Source organism: Lathamus discolor, chromosome 2 (genome assembly GCF_037157495.1).
Source record: "Lathamus discolor isolate bLatDis1 chromosome 2, bLatDis1.hap1, whole genome shotgun sequence".
NCBI lineage: Eukaryota > Metazoa > Chordata > Aves > Psittaciformes > Psittacidae > Lathamus > Lathamus discolor.
This window is the reverse complement of record NC_088885.1, coordinates 132,058,270-132,079,388: the sequence shown is the minus strand read 5'-3', so window position 1 is coordinate 132,079,388 and position 21,119 is coordinate 132,058,270. Positions and strand designations below refer to the sequence as shown.

The following is a 21,119-nucleotide window of genomic DNA, read 5'->3' as shown; positions in this document are numbered from 1 at the left end:
TACTTTTAGTTAGAAACTGTCATTTAGGAGTACTGTATCTTAATTATACTCCTCCGTTTAGGAGCCTCTGTGTGTGTGTACAGAAAGGTTTAATTTCATTTCCAATAATATTTTATTCCATTTAATTTCCTTGAAAATTTAGATCCTAAATTCCTTAAAAAAAAAAAAAAAAAAAAAAAAAAAAGCTGTCTATTTTGTGACATTTAAAACTTTCTTTTTTGCAAAAGCAGACTCTACTGGCAAAAAATAGATTAAAATTCTATCCATCACAACTGATTTATGACTGGAATATAAATATGTTGTTTAAGTGTGTTCCTTGCAGTCCTTTGAAGAGTAATGTAAAGCTACTGTCATGTCTGGCTTGTATTCTAGAGGTTCATTCACAAACCTACAGAGAAGACAGAATCAAGATTCTCTATAAAATTATTTTTCCAATAAATTTGCATTTACAAGTAAACAAAGAATGTAATTTCAAATGGAACACCGTTACAAAAATATTTGTTTCTTTCTTCTCAATAAATTGATTTCTCTGTTTCGTGTTTCATATATTTAAAATGGAAAGTGAAATGTAGCTGATTAAGATTTTATTGAATTGGGTAAACTGACAATGACCTACCACCCTGTTATTTAGAGACAACTCTCTGGCTGGCAATTACTTTCCAATACAGTTTTCTTTTTGTAGTAAATGGGATATAAACACTTAATAAAAAATAAGTGGGTGAGCATGACAACTGAAGTTGGAGTGTGAATATATGCACATCATAAGGTAGGCTAAAGTCTTTTTCTTGTGGATATTGAAGTAGCATGCATAAAAATAGAGAAATGTATTAGTTAACAGTCTAGATGTGCTGTCTATTGTTATCAATTTCTATGCAAATGCTTGCGTAGAAGCAAGAGTAAGTAGGGTATTTGGGGATAAATCTTACTGCATTTCATAAGAAACTTACATTAATTTCAAATAAATGCAAGATTAGACTCTGGAAACATACCAGTAAAGCATCCAGCATGACCAGCCAGACAAAGGTTATTGAGCTGAAGGTGAATCTGGAAGTTTCTAAGAAGCCTGTTTATGAAGGTATATACCTTAAATTCCAGTACTTGAGGTCTGATTCATCTATCCTCTAAATACCTTCCCAGAGAGCATTACCAAAGCTTTCTTAGTATCTGCTAATGTCACATGAGCCTTTCTTGGAGATAAGAATGACAGGAGAGGGAGAGTTACCAGCAGCCCTGTGAGGAAGTGGTGGACAGGGTTGATGAGGAAAGGGTCTGGAGTGACAAAAACAAAAAGAAACACAAAATCAATAAAACAGGGCTTAAGCAGGGTCGCCTCAAGCTTTTACATGTAAGCAAGAAGGTGCCTACTAGGCACCATTATAAAAACCCCACACAGATAATTTCTGGGAAACGAGCATGCTAGAGTGCCTCACTGAAGCGCCTGTACACTAATGCACACAGTGTGGGGAGTGAACATGAGTAATTAGAGATCTCTGTACATTTCCAGGGCTACAGTCTTGTAGGGATCACAGAGACATAGCAGGATGGCTTGCATCCCAGTTTGGAGAGCTGCAGTGACAGCATGCAATACAGGCTCTTTAGGAAAGATAGGCTGGGAAGATGAGGAAGCAAAGTTGCCCTTTACGTGACAAAACAGCTAGAGTGCATGGAGCTCCACCTGGGGATGGATAATGAGCCAGGTGGGAGCTTATGGGTAAGGATTAAAAAAAAGACCAGTGTGGGTGATAGTGTGGTGGGTGTCTGCTGTAGGTCATTTGTTGAGAAAGTGGATGAGATTTTCTGTAGAAAAGTAGAAGTTGCCTCATGTTTGTAGGCTCCAGTTCTCGTAAGGGACTTCAGTCACCTCAGTATTTGCCAGGGGAACAGCATAGAAGGACATAAGCAATACAGGAGATTCCTGGAGAGAATAAATTATAATTTCCTTACCTAGGAGACAGAGGAACCAAGAAGATGACTTTTTCTGGAGCATGCACAGATGTGGTTAGGAAGGCCAAGCCCAATTGAAATTTAATCTGGTGAGGGATGTCAAAGGCAAAAAGATCAGCTTCTTTATCAGTGGCAATAGGAAGATTAGGGAGAATGTTTTCCAGCTGCTGAATGGTGTAGGCGCCTTGCTGACAGAAGAAATCAAAAAAGCTGAGATACTAAAGGCCTTTTGCACCTCTACAAGTAAGATTAGTCTTCAGAAATCCAAGGATGCAGAAGCCAGGGAGAAAATCCGGAGCAAGGAAGACATATTGTTGCAAGAGAACCAGGTCAGGGAATATTTAAGCAACCTTGTCATACGTAAGTCCATGGGCCCTCATGGGATACATCCATAAGTGCTGAGCGAGCTGGCTGATGTGATTCTGTGGCTACTTTTGATAATCTTTGAAGAAACAAGGTGATTGGAGGAAGAGGTGCCTGAAAACTGGAGGAATGAAAATGTCACTCCTATCTTCAAAAAGGCCAGTCAGCCTTGCCTCAATCTCTGCAAATGTGATGGAGCAACTGGAAACTTTTGAGGGGTACACTAAGGACAAGAGACTGACTGGGAGTAGTCAGAACAGATTCACAAAGGGGAAGGAGTGTCTGACCAGTCTGATAACCTTCTGTGATGAAATGACTGGCCTGGTAGATGAGGGGAGGCAGTGGATATTGTCTACCTTGACTTCAGGAAGGCTTTTAATACTCCCTTAAGATCCTCATAGAAAAGCTGTTGAAGGGCTGGATGAGGAGACAGTGAAGTTGGTTGATAACTGGCTAAAAGGCCAGGCCCGGGTAATAGCGATCAGTGGCATGAAGTTGTCTTGGAGCCTAGTAACTAGTAGTGTAACTCAGGGCCAATACTGGGTCCAAGCCTGTTCAATAGCTTAATTATGTGGAAGACAAAAAGCAATGGCGATAAACTGAAACACAAAAGGTTCCATCTGAACATCAGGAAACATTTTATCATTGTGAGGGTGACCAAGTGCTGGCATAGAATCACAGGTTGTGGTTCTCAGCTCTTGGAGATGTTCAAAAGTTGTCTGGTCGTCGTCCTGTGCAACTGGCTCTGTATGGCCCTGTTGAGAAGGGGGTTTGGACCAGATGAGCTTCAGAGGTCCCTTCCAACCTCAATTTTTATGTGATTCTGTCATGCTTTTCCTGACAGTCAAGAGCATCTCTACAGCCAGAGATACAGGTACAAGGGTACAAGGGTCCTTATCAAGCGCTGAGGTTGTCTGGCACTGGCTGTATGTTGAAAAGATGTATTAAAAAATGATTAGTCAGAATAGACAATGAAATATTTGGTCCAAATTTGTGACAGCTGAATCTGTAAAAGAATAATTATATTGTATAGTAATCATACTAGGATATATAAGGTAAACTTTGCTATTTAAATCAGTAAATAAAACAAGCAGACCACTTGAAATGATTACTAAATTGAAGATAAAACCAATCTTTACACCATCACTAAAGCATGATCTAAGAATTTTATTTTTTTTCAAATTTCCAACACATTACTAAAAGAAATTTTGGCAAAAGAGCTGGACTTCAGAATGAAATCGTAAAAAATATTAGAAGAGAGGGAGGAATGAAGGAAACTGATACAAGGTAACTACAAAGCTGTGCATACATGTAAAGTAATATATGCAATACAGATAGATTAAAATGTGCCAGGTAATGTAACCAAAAGAAATCAGAAAATATTGTCTTTACATATTCGGAAGAAAAACAGCTTTGGGAAAAGACAGAACTCTAGGAAAATGCAGTAGGTAGGAATTAAATAAAAAACCTCAAATGACTGAATTTTTAAAGAGCTATTTTTACTTGGTTTTCTCTTTAAAAATGATGAAGAAATGGGAGAATATTATGCAAGAAGCAGAAAGGATGATTAATGGTAATAGCTGGAGAGACTGAGACCAAAGAATAAACAGAGTATCTGACCACATGCTGTTTGAACAGTGAATAATTCATAGAGAACAATCAGGATCCCACTGCTGTGAAAATTATTCTGGGACCTACCTCTTGCAGTAGGATATTGCCCTAGTAGCTAATTTTAAAAGTTAAGTTTACAGTTCTCTTGGACAGAAGAAATGTTAGAAACAGTGTAAAAGAAATACAGCAAGTGATAAAATTACAGGACCAGTAGAATTTTGAGGTTAAATTGCCCTGCTCCTCACACCTTTCAGAGTGAGAGCTCTGAAAACTAAGCCAGGTTTGTTAAACATGAGGTCTTAACTATTCAGATACTGAAGTTTTCAAAATTTTCTTTAGTTGGGACACCCAATTAATGTTACTACTCCTTTCTGAAACATTTGGCCAAGAGGTCATCAGCAACTAAATCTTCAACTTTCCCATCATAATTGATCTATGAAAAAAATGTTTGTTGTGTGGCAGATGCAAAGAAAGAATGTGGAACTGAAGCCGAATCTATGTGACAAATTTCTATTGCATAGTTTTTTGGAGAGTGGTATATGAATATAAGACATCTTTCAGAAAGTCTTCATGTAACTTTTCCGGTACACACAGATATATGTATTTGTATGTGTACATTCACATAAATATGTGTAGTTACTGGTTTTGCTTTCATATTAGCACATCCTTGTAAAGTTTTACTAGCAAAGTTGTCCAGCTACAGGTCTGCTTTGACTAATGCCATTAAAACATAAAAGAGTCTAGTTTATATTAGAACACACAGCTATAGTTCAGGAGTCATGAAAACCTTTAAACAAAACAATCCCACTCTGTCATTCAGTAAGGTGACTCATAAAAAAACCCCAAAGGCTCAGTTTATCGATTTCACTAGTGCCTGCATCTCTTGTTAGAGAAGCATTCCTTTTGGGTTTATTCCTTTATGTATGGTACCCTTTTTATAGGGGATCCTTTACTTCAAAATCGAAACAATAATGAATAGGAATCTCTGTTGTTGCATGATATGAGATCTACTGTCCTCCAGGAGTAATGTGAAATGTTAATTTACAGTTCACTGAGCTTATTTATTAGTGAATAAACCCAGCAACTATGCAGTGTTTCAATAGCACGGTGGATGATTAACACTTAATCTAATCTCATTTTAGATCATTGATATAGATTAGTTTCTATGAGATTCATTCACCTGCCCTTCTGCTAGTCACTTTAAAAATAACTTGCTTCTTGTTGCTCTGCTAACTAATGGATTCTCATCAGTTCTGCATTCCTTTGAGAGCTATTTTGAAATGCAATCTGTTATGTGAAATACGTGTTCCTGATTAAAAAAAATGCACATGAGAATATAAATTCTAAAATCATGGTGACAGTTTTTAGATTCAAGCTTTGCAAAACTTTTCCTGCCACCAGTGAGTAGTCAGCTGGAGTTCCCAGGTTCTTTTTGTGGTCCTGCCTGCTCCCCTGGATCTCTTGCCAGGTAGCTGCCAGCAGGTGGCTCAAGCATATTTCCTCTTTGTTTAATGCCCTCTTTCCCCCCATCACTTAGCTCTTGCTACATGTAGCCGTGAACATATTTTGTCTGACAACAAAGCTATACATCTTAAAGGTGCTCCAGGTGTTATAGACCCAGGATAGTGCTCCTTCAGAAGACAAAGTATCCTGGGTTTATTAGTGTCCTTACTAATCCTGCTTTTCACTGAAAGCAGACTCATTGAGACATTTTATTATCTTTTATTTTATGGCCTGAAATGCAAAGAATAGAACAGTCATTTAATAATTTGGAAATTCCAGTGTAGGGAAGGACACAGTCAGTTAGATGCCAAGGTTTCCAGCATGATCAGTGGAAATGCGAGGGTCCTGCTCACCTGTTTTGGCTGTCAATTGTAAATTGGGCAAACAATTGATAAGCTGCCTTCAGAAAAGAAGAGGCAGCTGAGGACATCAAACTCTGGTCCATTCTGGAAGCAACAGAAAAAAAAAATTTAGTGGTTTATTTTTCAACTTTGCCATTGTTAGAAACAGGGAAAAGCTCTTAAAACAGCTATGACTGTATTATAAGTTGTTCAGACATCAGTAAATGTGATTCCCAGATGTCTAAAGAAAACAGATGTTTCAGTGTCCTGGTTCTTCAAAATCTTGGTATTGTGCTAAGAGACCAGAGGATTCCTCTAATTAAAAGTGTACTAAAAATCAGGATGCTGAAGCTATGAACAGTTGCTTTTGCTATAGTCCAGAATCACAGATGCTTTACCCAGATAGCAGATCTACAGGGTCTTTTAACAAATTCTTTCTTCAAATAATTGAATTAATTCTCATTTTTATTTGGATCAGTCCTAGCCTAACCTTTTTCCCTTTTTGTTTCACTCTATATTTCAAACTCCTAAGTCAGACTCCTTCTGCTAATCGCACAGAGGAGGGCTGCAGCTGACCTAAAGTAATATGCATTTACTGAAGGTAGCACAGGTATGTCACTTTGCATCCATTAGAGGTCAGATCTTGTGTTCAGAAGACAGTGAATCTGCACTCATTCATGAAATTGCCTTCAATGTATTAACATAAATGCAACTGACTGGGATGCAAGTACAGTTCTGAGCACCCAGTGTAACCCTCCCTATCTACTATTGATTTCTCATGCCTTCTCATTCTGGGTTTTACATTGGTTTAAGCTGAGACTTCTTAACAATCTGTTCTCTTCCTGCCCTTATAGCTTCATCTTTAATTATGTGGTCCTAAATCTTTCCTATATGTAATCTAAACAGTTTATTTGACCCATTTGTGAAGCTCATCACATGAAAGAAGAGAATTAATCTATCAACAAAACGAGTGTCTTCCTACTGGCACAGTGAGCTGAGCTCACTCATCAAAAGGTGAGGTGTGCTCTGGTGTTAAATTAATTTGGTCATCAGTTTAATACTTTGTATTTTCTACATGTAGTCATCCTAATTTCATTGGGTATTTTTACCTGTGTGATGTGCATATCCAGAGAGAAGGCATTTTGGTGGAAACAGAAATAAAGTTTAATAGAGTTTGTCATAAATTTATGACAAAAACTTACCATGCTGCCAATATCAATATCTGAGTAGCCTGTCTGTCTGCTATACACACAGTAGTCAAATCTGTGTGTCAAATATGCCAAATTTGGAGATGTTTACACTTGCATTGGTAAAACATGCCTTAGATTAGTGAAAGTCTTGTGTTTGATAAATGTTGTTTTCATGTAAATTTTCACAGGAGAGTTACATGACATGATTTTGTCTTTGCTGTGGCAAACATGAAAATATCGATACAAGAAAATAAGTGATATTTTTAATGGTTATTTATTTTTAAGGAACAAAGTATTAGACATACTGAAACCAATATTTCATAAAATGCTTTCACAGACAGAAAAAAATAATTTGCTTTTGAATATTTGAGCCTCGTGGGTTTTTTTGGGGTTTGTTTTATTTTTTGGGAGGGGGGGCATAATGTTTCAGGGTTTTAATTGTGGGTTTGGGTTTTCTTTTTCATAATGACAACTCATTTATAGTAAAATAGGTTTAATCTTCATATTTGTTCTGATTCAGCAGTTAAAGTAATTTGAAGTATCAGAAACAAAGATTATGTATGCAAGTTCTGATCTTCGTAATATTCTAATGAGTTAAATCTTAAATGGATGCACTGCTGCAATCACACCATATGTACACCAGAGTCTACCTAATCCATACCCCATACATGAACTAGGATATACAGAATTTTTACTTAGCCAAGTGTCTCAAATGCTATTTGAAATAAATTTTTCATGCATATACATATTAATAAAACAAAATGAATATAATTTATTTCATTGGATATAAAAAGTAGAAACAGAAAAAAATGTTGATTAATTATTTCATAATTTCTAACATTTACTCCAAGAATTAAAATCGTAGTTTTGATGTAAAACGTAAAGGGCACAAATGGAAAAACAAGTGTATGTTTCAGAGAAACATACTACTGGCATTACGCTATAGATCATGACTTAGATGTTGGTTACTGCTCCTGTAACACTGAGATGGATGAAACCTCTCATTGAATCAGGACAACTATTTTTATATCTTAGAAGAGAAGTTTATTTCAGCTTTCTTTTTAGACAGAACCAGGAGTTCAAATAGTCACCCTTACTAAAAATAAACCTAAAAAGATGTTACAATGAAATATGTGTCTGTCACAAGTACAATTTTATGAGTAAGCAATTGAAAAGAAGGCATTGCTCAGATATGTTTTATTATCAGAAACAACCAGAATTCAATTGCTGATGTACTCTCATCGTACAGCAAGGGTTGGTTAATATTGGTGAGGATATGCAATGAACAGAGGGTGCAAGCATCCTGTATCTGTACCAGTGAAGGTCATATGGCATTGTTCTGAACCTGTAAATAGCTACTGCTTCTGAGCTCACTGATATTTGCCCAGCATTAGAATCATAGAATATTTGGGGTTGTAAGGACCTTAAGATCATCTAGTTCCAGCCCCCCTGCCATGGGCAGGGACACCTCACACTAAACCATCCCACACAAGGCTCTGTCCAACCTGGCTTTGAACACCGCTAGGGATGGAGCATTCACAGCTTCCTTGGGCAACCCATTCCAATGCCTCATCACCTTTACAGTAAACAACTTCTTCCTTATATCCAATCCAAACTTCCCCTCTTTAAGTTTTAACCCATTACCCCTTGTTCTATCACTACAGTCTCTAACGAAGAGTCCCTCCCCAGCATCCTTATAAGCTTATATCCCTTCAGATACTGGAAGGCTGCTATGAGGTCTCCATGCAGCCTTCTCTTCTCCAGGCTGAGCAGCCCCAACTTTCTCAGCCTGTCTTCATACGGGAGGTGCTCCAGTGCCCTGATCATCCTCGTGGCCCTCCTCTGGACTTGATCCAACATTTCCATGTCCTTTTTATGTTGAGGACACCAGAACTGTGCACAATACTTCAAGTAAGGTCTCACAAGAGCAGAGTAGGGGGACAGGATCACCTCCTTTGACCTGCTGGTCACGCTCCGTTTGATGTAGCCCAGGATACGGTTGGCTTTCTGGGCTGCAAGTGCACATTGCTGGCTCATGTTCATTTTCTCATTAACTAACACCCCCAGGTTCCTTCTCCACAGGGCCGCTCTGAATCTCTTCTCTGCCCAACCTGTAGCTCTGCCTGGGATTGCTCCCACCCAGGTGTAGGACCTTGCACTTGTTGTGGTTAAATTTCATGAGGTTGGCATCAGCCCACCTCACAAGCGTGTCGAAGTCCCTCTGGATGGCATCCCTTCCCTCTGGTGTATCAGCCAAACCACACAGCTTGGTGTCATCAGCAAACTTGCTGAGGGCGCACCCAGTCCCACTGTCTGTATCACCAACAAAGGTGTTGCACAAGACCAGTCCCAACACCGACCCCTGAGGGACACCACTCGTTACTGGTCTCCAGCCGGACATTGAGCCATTGACCACAACTCTTTGCATGCGGCCATGCAGCCAGTTCTTTATCCACCAAGTGGTCCACCTATCAAATTGATGTCTCTCCAATTTAGGGACAATGGCGTCATGCAGGACAGTGTTGAACACTTTTTTTTTATATCAGCAAGGTCCAGCAAAGTTTTATTTCTTAAGACTGACAAAAAGAATATAAGAAAATTAAGGTTTTAAACTTATCAATGTATCTGAAAACTGTACCCCTGACATCTGAAAAGAAAATACTTAGTTCAGGCTCTGCCAGTTGAACAACCAATATGTTCAGAAAATGACCAGCATAAAATAAACCAAGAGTAACAAAACAATCAACAGGCAGACTCTGTTACTAGTCCGATCACATTCTGTTATCCTCTGTTCTTACAAATTAGGGATCCTCCTGCACGACGCTTCTACAAGACTGCTATGAAAAATTATTTAAGATGGGCTGATGTAAATGGAATAGATATTAAGGAATGTTGTCATCAAAGGATTAGTTTTATTATCACAAAACAAAAGCACACTCCCTGAAGAAATAAACTATATTTCATTTTGAATTTTAACTGGGAGATTATCACTTTGGGTAGAACGTTTTGCTGAAGAAGCCATTAGCTGAACACATCGGATTTCAATTGCCTAAGAAAGTCAAGTCAAAATGAAAAATAAATATGGATAAACCAACATTTTGATAGCTTTATATTGTACAGAAAAGTAAATTCTTGTTTTTCTGTTTTTCATGGCTGCTTATCTAAAGAATCCAGATGACCCACACTGTCCTAAAACTTTCCATTTATACATAATATAGAAACAAAAGGTAAAATCACCTTCATCTGAGAAGCCATAAGCAAGAATTCTGCAAATGTACAGTTAGGTTGAAAAAACAGATAACAGAGAAATGGGGTTCAATTTTCCTACTGCTAACTTCTCACAGTTTCCTTCGATTTAATTCATGTCTATATCAGCAGTTCCCAAAAAGCCAAATATAAGGAATAAACTATTTGCTCACCACATTCAATGCCAAGTGAGGCTAGGATTTTCTGAGCACAATCAATTTCATACAGAATTATGTAACAGGATTACACATCACTCTTCATTAACTCTTTCTGACTTGATTGAGCATCAGGATCACAGTGCTAGAAAAAAATATTTAACATTAAATCCATGAAGTCCCCAAACTTACCTCTGCATTGATGATGTTGCATGCAGAAGTGACAGCATTTTGAAATTCATATTTAGCTACTTTAAACTGCATACAAAAGTGAGCAAATGGGTGCAAATGCAGAAAAAAAGGTGCTTGGGAGCCTTTCCTGACACTGCTGGGACAGCTGGAATTTGGCTGAAGGGACTGAGTCTGGATTAGACTAAGACCAGTATCTCAGCCCCTCTCTACAAAGATTGTCTTGCATTTCTGAAGGGCTCTTGCTAGAAAAACTAAAACCTGCAATGCAGCAAGGTCTGTGTTGTTTCTCCATTAGTCCGTTCTTCCAGATAACTGAAGTATAGGAAATCTATTTCATGACAGTTACAGTGGCCTACATTCTCATGCCATGAACACACCTTGGTCTCCCCCAACTTTTCCATTCATACCTGCAAATTTCTGTGTTCTGCAGGACTACTGTCAATACAAGCGTGAGGTGAGGTGTTCAGGGAGCTGGACTGAAAACTTCATCTAAAATCTCACAAAATATTCTCTTAAGATTTCTGAAGAGAATCTTTTTGAAGCCACTAGCTTATGCAAATATGATTTTTGCCTGCTACAAGAATACAAACTCTGACATATCTTTGGTCAATGATTTTGGTTTTTATGCATCTGTACTGCAAATGCAGTAGAAACTGGTAAATGCGAAATGCCTATAACTCAGATAGATTGCCATAGGCTGCCTGCTCAGATTTCCCCTGACCTGGGACAGGACATAGTAAAAGGGAAGAGCTCTTCCCTCAGGTAAGGAAATCGTAGTAGTGTGCTAGTAGGTTGAGAAAACAGTTAATTTTAAATGTCTAACTGTCCTTTTTGACACTTATGAATGCTGTTCTTTTGCTACAGAAATCTCTTTTTTTTTTTCCTACCCACTGACCAGAACTAGTATTCTTGTAAGGTGGAATGCCCCTTACTATATCTGGAAAGAAAGAAAAAGATAATGTATTTTGGATGAGTTGTTACAATATGAAATTAGACAGCCTGGTATGTCCTAGCTTCCTTTAACAGGAGTGGCATCTCTGCTGGTCCTGCCATTTCTCTTTTCTTAGTGGCAGCATGACCTTTCTGCTGAGGAGTCTGGCTACCCATGCATTGGTTTCTGTGACCTTTATGGGAGCCTCGGTAGAATGACTTAGAGGCATAATCAGAATACTTCACTCTTATACTCAGATATATAGCAAAACATTTTTGTAGAACACTTCTGTGTATTTCCAGCAATAAAACAAGTACAGCAATAAGTAAAACTGGGGATTATTTCTAAGTGGAAAATCTGAACAAGTTGAAATAAAACCAACTTGCATAAAAACACATACAATAAAGTCACAAAAGTTATAATAAAATCTACTCTTTGATCAATGGAAGATTCCAAAACATTTTTCTTTCATTATTTGTACCAGGTTATTTGATTTTCTCTATGGCTATTAACCATGCAATCTCCCATCTTCCTCGCCTACTACCAAGACTTGACAAGGACTTCCTTTCACCTTGCAACATGCTACTATAAATTCAAGACTTGTTTTTCTAGTTGACCATATTGAGAAGCACTAAAAATTGTTTTCTGGTTCATCAGACACAAGTCGAACATAAGGAAAAGTTTTCTCCGGTTTCCTTCTCTAGCTATGATTGCTTTTAATTTCATTTATTTATTATTACAAGTGAGCTTTTACCTAAAGGTGATTAAAAATAATGTCACAGGCAGTAGAGAAATGTCAATGTTTATTTTTTTAAGGTAAAAGAACCTCAAAAATTCAAACATATAGAAACCTGACGGAAATCTTTTCTTAATGTCAGATACAGAAGCCAGGGAAGGACTGAAACGAATATTGGAGAAAGCTATTGAAACTCACTGAAGACACTCACACTGATTTGATCAAAATGACAAACTATTCATATAGCAACCTTTTTGTTTAAACTAAAATAATGCTTGTAGCTCCTGAAAATAATAAGAATGCAGTGGCTAAGACTCTTAATTTTAATATTCTTTGCATATAGGAATTATTAGAACATTAGTTATGTTGGAAGCAGCAGACTTAGGCTCTTGTAAATTCAGAACACTTAGTTTCTTTATTTCTCTGAAAGAAGTCTGATTTAATCATTCTACAGACTTGTTTGTAAAGATATATGTTCACAGACATATGCCACATAAAATATTTCAAAAAGAGTCTTTAAAAATAATTTAAAAAGCTTGTAATTAAGATTTTTAAACTTTCAAGTTTTCTTAAAACAATTCTGCAAAGGTCTGCTTTTCAATTTCTCATGTTCATGAATGTCTTTTAAAATATGCCAAATTGGGTGAAATAATAGTAATTTAATAGTGAATAATGAAATGTTCAGCTTAAGTTCAAAGGAAAGGAACAAGTGGATCAATAGAAGTAAAATAACTCTTAAACCCACAGTGCAAGACAATATGAAAGAACGTTAGAGAATTAAATAATAAAGAGGCTTATTAAAAAAAAAAGGAAAATAGCAAATATAAATAGTATTTGCTACCAGGTGGGATTTTCAAAAGCAGGCTGCATGCAGGCTTTATTGTGCTTACCAGTAAAGCCAGTAGTAAGACTCCCACTGAACTAACAAAGAACAGATCTAAGCCAACGTTGATCACTTTCAAGATCCCACCACTAACTGCACACCAAACCACCAAATGATGAAAGAAAGCTTTCATATTCCTTCAGATAGAAAATAATAATCTTACTACATTATTCTCTGAGAACCTAGAAAGGTCAGACACTACTTCAAGCATACTAAATAAATAGAGCAGCAATGTTCAATATGCTCTGTAGTAGATTACTTGTATATTGTTAAAATTAATGGCCTGCAGGGTAATCGTGAAAACACTTTTGAGACTGAAGTCAAGCAATACGGCTAGGATAGACATCATCATCAGCTATCATGACAGACAAGGTGGCATGGATTTTGTCACAACTTTTTATGAAAGAATACTGGGAGGACCACAAGCTAGCTAAGAGCTGGATTCCAACCTCTCTTTGAGAATTCCTAACATCTGTCAACTATTTGGAAGACAGCTGTCTAGAACACTACTCCTTTGGCAGAAACAGTTTTAAGGTGTCTTTGTTTCAAGTAATTTGTAGCAAGAGAGAAACCTAGTGTCCTAAAAACAGTGAAGAAGACCATGTTGCCCATCTGGGTTTTGCCAAGCAAGGACCTGAATATACCTCAAACTAATACCTTTACAACATGGACACAACTCTTTCTCTCTCAGCCCCCTTACCGGAGCTGTTCTGTTTTATATAAATCAATAATTATAAATGAAATAAGAAAAGATTCTAGTTGAAAATTACTGGCCTTCCAGTATGTTTCCATAAAACACCAGCCAATAATGAGAAGACATGAAATAATAGGGATAACATGTCAGAGATGACATTCTCTCTTGTGTTAACTGGTTACCTTGAAGGGATCCAAGGATACATCTACCAAGTGTCTCTTGATGTGTAGGTGTTGTGGTTTAAACCAATCCACACAGGTCGTCCACTCACCCCCCACCCCCCCTCCCCTCTCCCGGAGGGATGGGGAGGAGAATCAGGAGAATGTAACTCCCACGGGTTGAGATAAGAACAACCCAGTAACTAAGGTATAACACAAATCACTGCTGCTACCGCCAATGATAATATTGATAAGAGAAAATAACAAGAGAATACGATACCACTGCCGAATGAGTTCGACCCCCCCGAAGAGAGAGAGTGTGCCCTTCCGGGTAACTCCCAGTTACCTCCCTGGGCATGACGTGCTGTGGTATGGAATACCTCTTTGGCTAGTTTGGGTCAGGTGTCCTGTCTCTGCTTCCTCCCGGCCTCCCCTCGTCCCCAGCAGAGCATGAGACTCACAGAGTCCTTGGCTAGAATAAACATTACTTAGCAACAATTAAAAACAATTGGTGTTATCAGCTCTCTGCCCAGGCTGGAAGTCAAAACACAGAGCTTGCACCAGAGCAAAACGGCTCCTGGTAAACCCAGGACAGTAGGCAAGAAAGAAAAGCTATGTGTTGAAAGGACCTAGATGTTAGGTTACCAGCTTGAAACCTTGACTGTCTGGGAAAGTTGGTTTTCAGCCCCTCATGAAGTTCAACAAAGAGAAGTGCAAAGTTCTGCACCTGTGGAGGAGCATTACCATACACCAGTATATGCTGGGAGCCACCCAGCTGGAAAGCAGCTTTACAGAAAAGGCCACGAGGGTCCTGGTGGTCATCAAGTTGAACTTGAGCCAGCAATGTACCCTTGCAGAAAAGGTCATCGACATCCAGGGCTTTGTTAAACAGAATTCTGCCAGTGGCTCCTTCCTGTCTGCTCAGCCTTTGTGAGGCACACTTGGGGCACTGTGTCTAGTTCTGGAATCCCTAGTACAAAAGTCAATTATACCTTCATCTAGAAGAACTTTACTGTAGAGGGTGGGAGGTATTCTAAGAATTAGGAACATTTAAAGATAAGATCAATAACAAGTAGAAAATATATACATCTGCAAATATATAAACACTTTACATGAAGTAAATTAAAAGTTGTGAGGTTTTTTTGTTTGTTTTGTTTTGTGGTGGTTTTTTTTTTTTTTTTTTGTGAAGATAGGCCAATCAATTTAATTTTGAAGCAAATTTAAACCTGGAGAACTAATTTACAGAATACATAATTAGCATATGTAGGTAATTGGTATGAGATATTATCTAATCCTGAGATTAATAGGATTAATAAAAGTGAAAAACATTAATATGCACAGCTAGGGGTAGATAGCATAGTGTATAATGGTAATAAGTGTCCCTTGTGGTGAGTCAAAATTAAGAAACATGATCAATCAGGTTCCAGAAAAATGTATTCCAATGACTATACAAGAAGTGTCAAATAGTGATTTTTTTGTGTGTGTGTGTTTTAGTTGCTGAAGCACCTGATACTTTTTGTCAGTTGCCTGGGATTTTTGCCAGACTAGTCATAAAGCTGAACAGCAACACGGCCCCCTTCCCCACCCCCCCCCGACCCCTCACCCCAGGTGTAGTCAATCCCCAGGAAAGAAATTCAGTCATTTCCATTATGAACTCATATCAGATGACCTCAGTCCTCCTTGGATAGTTATCTGTATTTGTACACCAAAAACGTGAAGATCTGATTCCCTGGTCTGGAAAGCTGAGTACATATTTGGAACCCTTTGATATATTATAATGTTATAACTGAAAAATTAATAGATGAAAGTTGCTCCAATATGGATAATAGTTAAGTTATAAATCAATCCACCAGTATTGGGCAGCTTGCCATTCAAAATAAGGATGGCATATTAACCGTCTCTGAAGCAGTATCTTCTTCTATAACTTCGATTTAATACTATATCAAGCAATTTTTCATCCCAAACAGTCTATGCACTGAAAAGTATAAAATAATAAATTCTGAAAAATTATCAGATAAAATGTAGTGGAACCAGTTTACATTGATTGTCAGGACTTGTGCTATATAAAAATCAAGATAAGAATTACATTCAAGATGATATAAAATAACAGACATAAAGAATGTTGCCACTTGTTTCTTCAGTATTCAAAGGCAGAGTATTTTTCAAGGAATGAATAGAAGAGGGGGTTTAGAAGCTGAAGAAGCATGAGAACAGATAACAGTCTACAGTAAAACACTAATAGGACATTATACCTGAAGCACATATTTGCAAACGCTAAACGTAATAAGGGTGCAAACTGCAGACAGAATTAAGTAATTTTAAATAGCAGATTTCAGGCCTAACCTTCCAGAGGGTGTTTTCTTATATAAAATATCAGTTTGATAGTGTTGTAGGTAAAATGCAAAATCAATATTCAAACTACACATTTAGTGTCAATTAGGTAAATTAAGTTACTAAGATTTGTCATGGTATTTAGCCTATTAAATGTATTCTTAGTCAGCAGGGACCTCAACTTCACAGTTTTTAAAATGAATTTATCAAAAGGCTCACTTAAAGGTCTCAGGAAGTAGAAATCTTTGTTTATATCTCTTTCAGAATTCACTAAACAACTTTTGGTTCTGGTTTAAAATCATACCATAAATTACGATTGGTGATCATGATCTGCCTCTGGCTTAGAAAGGACCTGTCAAGTTAAGGCATGCACTTGTTTTTGTAGACATCAGCAAACAGTGGAGTGATTTAGTTATTATTTTTCAGTTACTATTTACTCTTTAGTGAAAACAGCCAAGTGTGGTTAGCGTGCTTGGACTTTGAAGGATATGAAAGTGATCAAATATGCTGGAAATAATTTCAAAACCAATCAGAGGTATTTTTATTAAGCTGTAGCTCACAAACTGAAAGGCAAATCTTCTTTAACTTGTAGAAGACCATCTCTCTGTACCAAACATAATTTATCACTTTTTCCACAATCAGCAAACCGATGAGGGAAGACTACAATGCTGAGGCAAGGAAAAGAGCATGAGCTAAACAAAAATAAACGCAGCACCCGAAAATAAATCAAACAAAAAAGTTAAACTGAGAGAAGCAGAACTGCCAGCAAAATACTTTTCACTTCATGTAACTTCATTTAAATTACAGTATCTGATATTAGCCACCAGAGTAGCAAGCAGTGGTGGGTGCAAATACATAATCATTCATGTTTCCAAACTGTTCAATCATGGTTTAAAAGATGTTCATTAGTAGATCAAGCCCCTGCCCCATGGAAAACCCGCTCAGTTCATATAGTTTGCACTCAGGATTGAAGTGGTTTAACTGATTTATTAATGAGGTGTAATTAACTGAAAATCAGTGATCAATAGAATCATAGAATCATAGAAAATAATAGCAATACAACAGACAAACCACAATACAAAGCATTTTCTAAATATCTTCTATAACTCAAATAAACCTTAACCCCTCTTTTTTATCTCCAACACAGTGATAAATGCACATGCATCCCCTCAGAGGCCGTGTGGTGCAGGCCCCCCTCATTTGGGCATATGGGACACCCTGCCTACCCTCACTGCTATGGAGATATGAGTGCTCTCTCTGACCCCATCCTCCCAGAGCTGGGTGACCCCACATCCTAAGGGTTTGAGTCTCTGAATGCCACCATTATGGCTGTGGATGAGCTGGAGGTAGTAGCTGAGAGCAGAGGCAGTGACCCATGGGGGTTACGTGCTGCCAGGCCCAGGCAAAGCCACATCTGGCAAGGTGACACCAGCACCATTGCTGCCCTGTTTCCCTCTTTTCCTGTCTGCTACAAAGTTTTGTGTTTCACTTGTGTATTTGCTTAAATTGTCTTTTTTTTTTTTTCTCATAGAGTTTTCTTAATTCCACAGTTACTGTTTATTTGGGCTGATGGTTGCTTTCCCCTCTACCAAAATCAAGTTTTGGGGAAATGCCCACTCAGAGAATTTGGGCATCCCATTCATGCACACTCTTATGTGCACATTCCTGTTTTGGAATGCTTTTATTCTGAACTCTATGTCAAGGCTGGGCCCACCAAGTGCTGGTAACACATCAAGCTATTAAGAAGATTAGAAGTGGCAATGAGACAGAGCTGTTATGTATCTACAATTTCTATGCTACTGTCATATTTGAACAAATAAATTACATGTCTGCAGCTGCAGAAAAGAATCAGCAAATCTTGTTTCCAAAATACAGTATCTGCTTTTTTCTATCTTGCTATGACATAGGGATCTTGAACAAATATCGGCAGTGATGGCTAACCTTTACATTCTGAAAGCAAGCGATTAATTTTTATTTTATTTTTTTTTAATGGACACTTTTCTGTCATGAATTTTTTTCACAGTTCTGGGGGAAAACTGAAGTAATGCTGTTTTAATAGAAAAGAGTATGACTGCACAAATTCAGAAAATATTTACAGCTGTACTGAAATCCTAAAGGTAAAGAGAAGTCACAAGTTTGAGACTGCAGAAGAAATACAGCACATTTGATGCCACTACAAAGAAATGAAAACTATAACAAGTTTAGTTATTATCAAAGAGAAATTGACAATTCCTTCCCTTTGTACAAGCTCTAGTGGAGAATCAGTAAACACATCGATGCTCTGCGCTTTGTTAACAGCTGTATAAATTTGTTGTGCTTCTGCAAAATCCTAAACAACCCATATTAAAGGAAGCTTGATGCATGTGAGCACCTGTGTTAAGGAAAAAAATGCCATTAAAAACAAATCATTATTTTTCAGGATGGTTTGGTTTTAATGACAAAAAGCAATTTTTGCTTCACTGGGCAGAATGTCTAAGTTCTTGCCCTCTTAGCTCAGAAACCATTGGACTCTGAAAGCAACAATGGAAGAATGTGACAGCCTAAAACAAACCTAGTGACACTGTTGATTCACTTCTTGCTTGATAAACTGAGTAATCACAATCATGTGTGCATCAGAATAGAATATACCTGTACCTTTTAGCATATGCAAGGTTAAGCAAAGTAATCTTATAAACTGTAGTTACATGTGCATGATAAGTGAGCAATCTAATAAATATTAGAATGCAAAGAATCAAATTAATAAACAGTTACTGCTGGATAATTCTGCACTTACACCATCTTACAGCTGGAAACATTATGCTATATTTACCTCCAGTGGTAATAATTTTTTCCCCAATTTCAAGTACATTTCATCAAAATAATGTCCATTCCCACAAAAAAAAACCCACCAAAAAACAAACAAACAAACAAAAAAAACACCCAAAAGAACCCCAGAAACCTCAACTTGTATATCCTGACATATTATTCTTAAAAACATTTTTTAAAACCTTGAATTTTAAATGTTGTCTTTACACTTTTGACATTATATTTGCAATCACAATTCCAGTACACTTGTGCTTACCAACTTTCCATCTGATGGAGTTCACTTTAAATTTTTGCCTCACAAAATTTAAAATGGTATTTGTATATTCATGAATATTAAACATATTCAAGGTATTCGAACCGTATATTTAGTACACAAAAATTCTTTTGTTCACTAGGTAGGTGTCAGGGCAAATTGCAGGGAAAGTTGGTAGATGGATCCATCTATCCACTCTACATAATTTCTAACAGTGGAAATTTCATAGATGACTGATAGCCAATTGCTTCTCATGTATTTTTTTCCAAGCTGTCAGAGAAACATAAGAAAGCATCCAAGGTGCTGTTCTGCTATATTAACTGGGAGACAGTAGTGGGAGTGTGTGGGGACCTTCCTTGTCACTCCTCTGATGAATGCAGCAAGCACTGGGAAAGGTTATATACAGTAACTTTCCTTTCTGTATTTACCTAAAACTCACATATGTTAACATCTGTTGGGCTTGCTTATAATTTTCCAGTACCTGCTTCTGCTCAGTGCAGATCTGTAGCTCCAGAGTACTGGCAGAGGAAGACTGAAGTCCCACTATCAAGATAAAAATACAGTAAGTGAAATATTTGAGCGTAGGCCATACTTAGAAGATAATATGTTTCAGCACAACAGTTCCAGATTAATGTTTTACTGGTGCTAAACTGGCTAACAGACACACAGAGGCAGAAGTAAAGACATTATAAAGGAGATATTTTAACTTGGAGAGGTTTTAAAACCCTAAGACTGAAGTGGATGAGATGAATGAGAAAAACAGCCTGATTATGGGTTGTCAGTGTGGGTCAGGAAAGGATCAAGATCATGTCTGACTAGGTTGTTGAAATCCTTGGAAATGATTACCACCAAGGTAGACAAGGTGACACTGCGGGAGCTCTCACCCCAAGCTTCTTAGTAAAAGCTCTGCAGCTGCTTCAAAGCAGTCCTGGTAAACAATATATGTGCTTTAAAATTGAATTCAGACATAGAAACAAGGCCAGTGAAGAACTTGAATATTAGGAAGAAAAAAAAAAAACAAAACCAAAACAGGAAACATTTGCGTTAGTAGCTTACACCATGTTTAGTCCTGAGATTTGCCAGGTTTGCTGTCACCATATAAGTCCAGGGTCTGGACTGATGGCTTCCAAGAGCCCAACAAGCAGCCTTGTACTGCGTGCTGCCCCAGAGGATCATAGACTCCAGGGAACTAAGTTCTGTGGGCCCTTCTATCCTCCAAAGGGCAACTTATTGCAGTCACCTCTGCAAATGGACAGTAAGCTGTTTTAGAGGGGTCACATCTTGTTGTATTGCATATAAACAGCAGGGTGGTGGCAGTGGGAGCCTGCATGTCAGCCTCTGTGAGAACCTGGGGCTGCCCCATGTGGGACACAGACAGTTCCAGACAGTGCCAATAGGACATAGCTGAGCCACTCAGCCTAGCGAGAGGTGCCTCTGGGGAAACTAAGAAATGACAGTAAAACTGAAACAGAAAGAATCAATGATAAGCGAGCGTATGAGGTGCTCCATGGTGGAGCCATGCCTGGCAGAGCTACTGCAGACTGTGGAGGACTTGTACGGGGGGGAGGAAACAAGCATGGAGGAAGGAGTAATGGCAGAATAAGGAACAAGGAGCAGCAGGAGCCACTGCTGTACCCTGGACCCTGCCCCATGTGTCGCCTCACCAAACGGTCAGTAACAAGGTGGGGAGGAGATGCCTACAGGGAAGGTGAGCTGGGGAAAAGAGAAGGAAAGGTGTTTTCTCTAAGTCTTTAAATGTTTGTCTTCCTTGTTTCCCAATACC

At 38.0% G+C, this 21,119-nt stretch overlaps 1 protein-coding gene across 1 annotated transcript in view; it reads right to left on the bottom strand.

Annotated features, from left to right (window-relative positions):
• Positions 1 to 10,424, bottom strand: part of RALYL (RALY RNA binding protein like) — a 505,944-nt gene extending 495,520 nt beyond the window's left edge. The window contains exon 1 of the mRNA XM_065669147.1: positions 10,372 to 10,424. The gene's annotated coding sequence lies outside the window, so the exon portion shown is untranslated. The remainder of the gene's footprint in view (positions 1 to 10,371) is intronic.
• Positions 10,425 to 21,119: the final 10,695 nt, after the last annotated feature.